We start from the raw sequence: 6,246 nt of genomic DNA, 5'->3' as shown, positions 1-6,246 counted from the left end.
TCTGGGAATTCCTCAACGCTGCCCAGAACTGCCCTTACCTCACTCCTAAATTCTTCACAACAGTCTTCTTTCCTCAATTTCCACCATTTTATTTTCTTCTCTGTCTTCACCCTCTTCCTTTTCCTCACCTCCATTGTCAGCTTGCACACTACTATCCTATGCTGTTTGGCTACACTCTCTCCTGGCACCACCTTACAGTCGTTAACCTCCCTCAGATTACCTCTTCTACATAGGATATAATCTATCTGTGTGGACCTGCCTCCACTCTTGTAAGTTATCAGGTGTTCTTCTCTCTTTTGGAAATAGGTGTTTACCACGGCCATTTCCATTCTTTTGGCAAAGTCTACCACTGCCTGTCCTTCCACGTTCCTATCTCTAAGTCCAAACTTGCCCATCACTTCCTCATCACCTCTGTTACCTTCCCCTACATGACCATTTAAGTCTGCTCCAATCACTACTCTCTCTCCCCTGGGAATGCTCTCTGTCACTCTATCCATCTCATTCCAGAGCTTTTCCTTTTCTTCTAACTCACAGCCCACCTGTGGGGCATACCCACTGACTACATTCATCATCACACCTTCTATCTCTACCTTCACGCACATCAACCTGTCTGACTCTCGTTTTACTTCTACTACATGTCTAGCATATTTTTCCTTTATAATCACCCCTACTCCATTCCTCTTCCCATCTACACCATGGTAGAACAGCTTGTAGCCTCCTCCAATGTTTCTAGCCTTGCTGCCCCTCCACCTTGTCTCCTGAACACACAGAATATCTACTCTCCTCCTCTCCATCATGTCAGCTAGTTCTCTGCCTTTCCCTGTCATTGTACCTACATTCAGAGTTCCTAACCTCAGACCAATACTTCTAACCTTCCTCCTTTCCCTCTTTCTCTGTACCAATCGTCCTCCTCTTCTTTGTCTTCTTCTTTGACCAACAGTAGTCCAATTTCCAGCAGTACCCTGTAGGTGAACAGCACTGTTGGCAGTCGTTTTTATCCTGGGCCCCGACCGATCCAGTATGGAAATCGTTTTATCAACTCGCATGTTCGTTTTGGCAAAAGTTTTACGCCGGATGCCATTCCTGACGCAACCCTCCCCATTTTTCCGGGCTTGGGACCGGCACTGGGGAACAGTGTACCCCCAGGGGAGGGCACTGCTCCCTAGTGGCTGGGTTGCTCACTGACTTTCTCATAACGGATGGAATTATGAAATGCAATCACATTTTTTCTCTCCTGCAAAAAAACAAAAAAACAAAGATAGTGCAGATAGCAATAACAGCTTTAAAAACTCCTGAGCCTAAAATGTTGGCATGCCTGCGTATTCCTGAGCCCATCTGTCCCGTTCATTTTCCACTGTCGGTTAATGGCTACTGATTCTTTATTCCATGCGCTTTATATTAAAAAAGACTGCAGCCTATGTGTGATTGTTTTAAAAAACAAAACGTGTTTGCTGCATAGTGCGTGTGTGTGTGTGTGTGTGTGTGTGTGTGTGTGTGTGTGTGTGTGTGTGTGTGTGTGTGTGTGTGTGTGTGTATATACACGATAAAGAGCCAGTGTGTGGTCACACGATCCTCTTGCAAGCATCTTAATTAATCTGGTTGCCTTAGTTGCTATTCTTAACTAAATTAACATGCCAACAGCTGCTATGGCAGAACATTCTATATGTATAATACTAGCCAGTTATGCCAGCTCTTTCGCTGAAGCACCAGCACAGCATCACTGTCGTGTCTTAAAGCGCAGCTCTTCAACATTCACACCATTAAAAAAAAAACATCAATGAGTCTATTCTTGAACTGAAAAACAATCCAGGGACAAACATCATTAGTCTTCAACCTAAACCCCTTGCGTCATTGTCTTGCTCAGACACATATACTAACTCCTGAATATGGGTCAGTATATCTTCCGTATCTCTGCACTGGCAGGGACATATGATGTATTCACTGGGCGAGTGCAACCGGAGCTCATAGACTGTGACCGTTCTCTCTGCCCAATAGCAGGCGATGAGCATGGTGGGTCACTGGGCTCCGATCAATTTCGCAATGACGAGGCCATGAGACGTGCATGGGACACATGGTTTTACATCCTACAACAGTTTAACAATAAAAAATTAGTGTCAGTACAAAGACAGCAGCGATTGGACAGAGCTGGATTTTTCTCTATTACAGTACACTGCCACATAGCCGCTCACCCATGAGGCGAGACTGGCAGATGCGAAGCGTCCAGTGGACTCTAAGGGGCACCGAAAATGCGGATGAAAATCCCCCTTCAATATATTCAAAAAAAATTATGACTATTTATTTCAAGTCAAAAGGAAAGAGGAGTGATTCAAAATCAATACAAACAATCAAATGAGTGAAGATGTGCAAGGTGAATTAATTTGAAATCGATAATCCCATTCATGAGACCCCAGGAAACTTTGTAAACGTGTTGAAATGACCAAAACTATCGAGAGCAGAAGGAAGGAAAAAAGATGAGAGAAATGGGAGAAAGAGAGATCCAGTTGTTGCTCATTTTGGCTTGTCCGGTTAGGCGTCACAACAGCAAGTCACTCGCATGATTTGTTTGACGGGAGCGAAACATGATCATGAAATTAAGTTCCGTTGTGTGGTTGAAATTGGTTGACATTATCTTATATGTAAATTGAAGGCAATGTGAAAAATTAACTCCTTCTGTAAGCAGATTTAAAACATAATTTGGGTGGGTGGGGGGCAGCATTTAAAATTTTCACCTAATGCGCCACGTTGGCTCGGGCAGGGGTCGGTCGGGACCTTAGGGCTCGGGAGCCATATATGGCTCTTTTGGTGATTGCATCTGGCTCGCAGATAAAAAAAATATATACATATTCTCGCTTGTTTATTAATGCATCCATCGATCGATTTTTCACTGCTCATTTCCTCGTTCGGGCTGCAGTTGGCTCCAGGAGCCATTTTGATTGGATGATACTGGCCAACGTTGCCGGTTGCTGTTGTTGCCGTTGCTGTGGAAACAGGTATAGGCCCCCTTTTGAATCAACCCGCTTGGCCATTTGCTCAAAGCTAATCCTAAGCGAATAAGATGGCGAAAAGAAAAAAAGATGACGTGTTTGGTAGACTTCGGGACGAAGGGACCGAAGGATTCGCCTTGTGGAGAGAACAGGTTCTGCGGTGTGTCTGATTTGCAATGACAAAATACCATCGATGAAACGGTCGAATGCAGAGCAGCACTTTGACACGCCCCATGCAACGTTCGCATCAAAATATTGTGCGAGAGACGGCCGAAAGGAAGCATGCAAGCTACTGAGCAGTGTGCAAGCTAGCCAGCAGTAAGTTCGCGTATGGACCCGGCAAGATGACTTTCGTTCCGATAGTTTTGCTGGATTTTTAGCAATCGTGAGGTACGGAAAACCATTCACATTAATGGTGAGTAATATCACAAAACTATTTTAAAGAATACATTCAGAGGCTTATTATACTGACATTTTGTTGAACTCACTTTTAAAGTACAGTATATATATATGGCTCTCACTGAAATACATTTCCAAATATTTTGCTTTTATGGGTCTCTTAGTCAAAAAGGTTCCCGACCCCTGGGCTAGGGCCACCCCTGAACGTCTGTCTACTTTTCCATTTCCATTGCATGTTGTGATGACACCAGAATAAGTGTTCTGCACTGGTTTTTGGTGTTAATTATTGATCCTGTTACCAACCACAGCGTTACGTTGCCTCAAGGGAAGTTCTAGCCGCCAGAGAATTGAGACTCGCGTCTTTTGTGTGGCAACAGAAAGAGAGAACACAGAAGGTGCTTTTCTTCTTCTGACAACCAACTGCAATAAAGAACCGACCTGGATGCGCACGTTTTCAGTTTACAATTCCACACTGTACCGTGGTGAACTGAGCAACTGTACAGCTTGGTGGAAATGTGTGTTAACGTCAGAGGGTCATGGGAATATCTGCTTTGCATGAAACAAACATTTATGCTCATGTTGCTGCCAAGAAACCTTCAGGGGTTTTTTGTGTCAAAAGATTGACCTCTACTGGACTAAACCCAATCTTCAGTTTATTTGTTGGAGATGCATTATACCAACCAGTGGATTGTGTGGGTGTGTGTGTATACGTGTGTGTGTGTGTGTGTGCGTGTGTGTGCGTGTGCGCGTGTGTGTGTGTGTGTGTGTGTGTGTGTGTGTGTGTGTGTGTGTGTGTGTGTGTGTGTGTGCATGCATGTGTGCGCGCGCGCGAGCGCCGAGCCCACCCATGCAGAGCGCATCGTGTGCCTAATTGAATATTGATTGTTGCTATTTAAGATAAGATATCCTTTATTTGTCCCACACTGGGGAAATTTACAGTCCACAGCAGCAAGATTGTGGGTAGAAAGAAGAAAGAAGAAAAAAAAAAAAAACACCCTTCAATTAAGTGCAATATAAATACAGATATGGATAAGGTCGCAGTGCTATTTACAATTGTTTTTCGCATCATTTTATTTTCTATTCAGCAGCCTGACAGCAGTCGGTAGGAACGAGCGGCGGGATCTCTCCCTCTTGCAGCGCGGGTGGGACAGTCTCTGGCTGAAGGAACTACCTAGTGCTGTCAGGGCGGGCTGGAGGGGGTGGGAGGGACTGTCCATTATAGCTTTTAGCTCCGCTAGCATCCTCCTGTTGCCCACCTCCTCCAGAGTGTCTAGGGAGCAGCCCAGGACAGAACTGGCCCTCCTGACCAGTCGCTCCAGTCTCTTTCTGTCCCGGGCCGAGATGCTGTCTGACCAGCAGACAATGCCATAATGGATGGCCGAGGCCACCACCGAGTTATAGAAAGTCTTAAGGAGTGACCCCTGAACCCCAAAAGACAAAAGACATGGTTTGACTCATCTTGGAGCATGGTCATCCATCTTCAGTACTCCGTGGGCCTATGACAAAGTATCCTTAAGCAAGATACTAACCCAACAGCGCCAGCAGTCTGTGAATGAAGAGACCGTTTTGAAGCCCTTTGAGTACCTTGAAAGTAGAAAAGCACCATACAAGCTCCTATCTTGCATTTCCACGTCCAATTGTGAGAGGGTAATTTGCACAATAAGTGACCGAATAGCCGACACGTTGGCAGGGGGTGCAATAAGAGCCACTTATCACCACCACCGAGGTGTGTTAGCAAAATTGGTATAATTTAAGGGGGTGGGGGGTCCATCATATTTCCTGCTATATGGAGGAGTAGTTCTTCTCTAGCTTGTGATGGTAATCTAGCAGAGAGCAGTTAACGAAGCAAATTACCGCAGAGAGGTGGCATGGATTTGGAGCAATTGAAATCGGCACCCCCGGATGCACATCAAGTAATTAGCACTATTTGGATGTAATTTTATGGTCAGCCTTTATTTTCTGACCCATTTTGTTCATTTCATGCATTTTGGAAGCGATTCTGAAGCATCTCGGGGAGAAGATGGATGGCACACGGAAAAGACGAGTGTCCAATATTCAAAAGAGCAAGATGCATCCCATTTTAAAATGCTAGTCTGAGTCCTTTAGCAAATGATTGAGTGTAGCCTGTGAATGAGAGCACAACTTTCAATTATCGCAAATTGTATTTATGAAGTGTATGAGCCAGTGAGAAATGCAGCCTTTGGATTGAAAAATAAATAAAAGTATAATGTGAAAGTCCGAGTTCAAATTTATATTCATATGCTGCTGTCCAATAAATTTGTTCAGCCAGGCACGGTCCTGCTGAAGCAAGCTGCACTCAAACTTTACGAAACGCTGTAAATTAATAATCAATGGAATATATCTGTCCAGGCTGAAGTTTATGATGCAAAATAACTACATGAGTGCAATTGCGGCTTTTTTATTGTCCTGCTGTTAACACGAAAAGCAGTGAATGATTTTATGTTTTCACCTGCTTACCATCGTCCGTCCATTGTTACACAATTAATTCCATCAGCACAAGTCCTACATTTACCCAGTCGGATTCAATTGCTTCTCATAAATGCCCAGAAAGTTCAAATATCTGCAGTTGGCCTTCCTCCCTTCAATTCTACAATTGTCACTGTTGTCTTTCTATTCTCAGGCTTTCATTTAAGAAATCAGTCTCACTAATGAACTTTAAGGGCAATTGAATTAAAAGCTTGCATCTGTTATTCCCTGAGGTTAGCATTTCCCGAGATACTGTGTGACATTTTCCCTTTAGTTTGTTTTCCAACAAGCTAGCAGATTAAAAAAAATGCTAACTCCAAAAATAGCTGCAAATGTCTTTGGGCAATTTGCGTCTCAAGCTCATATATATATACTT

At 43.9% G+C, this 6,246-nt stretch overlaps 1 protein-coding gene and 1 long non-coding RNA gene across 3 annotated transcripts in view; both read left to right on the top strand.

The window, feature by feature from the left end:
• The window catches only part of ncam2 (neural cell adhesion molecule 2), a 187,315-nt gene that overhangs the window by 98,381 nt on the left and 82,688 nt on the right, over positions 1-6,246 (top strand). The window lies entirely within an intron of this gene.
• Positions 588-6,246, top strand: part of LOC109528514 (uncharacterized) — a 17,647-nt gene continuing 11,988 nt past the window's right edge. The window contains exon 1 of the long non-coding RNA XR_002170694.1: positions 588-698. This is a non-coding gene — a long non-coding RNA (uncharacterized LOC109528514). The remainder of the gene's footprint in view (positions 699-6,246) is intronic.

The sequence above is a fragment of the Hippocampus comes genome, unplaced genomic scaffold (genome assembly GCF_001891065.2).
Source record: "Hippocampus comes isolate QL1 unplaced genomic scaffold, H_comes_QL1_v1.1 scaffold174, whole genome shotgun sequence".
NCBI classification, from domain to species: domain Eukaryota; kingdom Metazoa; phylum Chordata; class Actinopteri; order Syngnathiformes; family Syngnathidae; genus Hippocampus; species Hippocampus comes.
The sequence above is the reverse complement of the archived record's forward strand: the minus strand, read 5'-3'. Positions and strand labels throughout refer to the sequence as shown.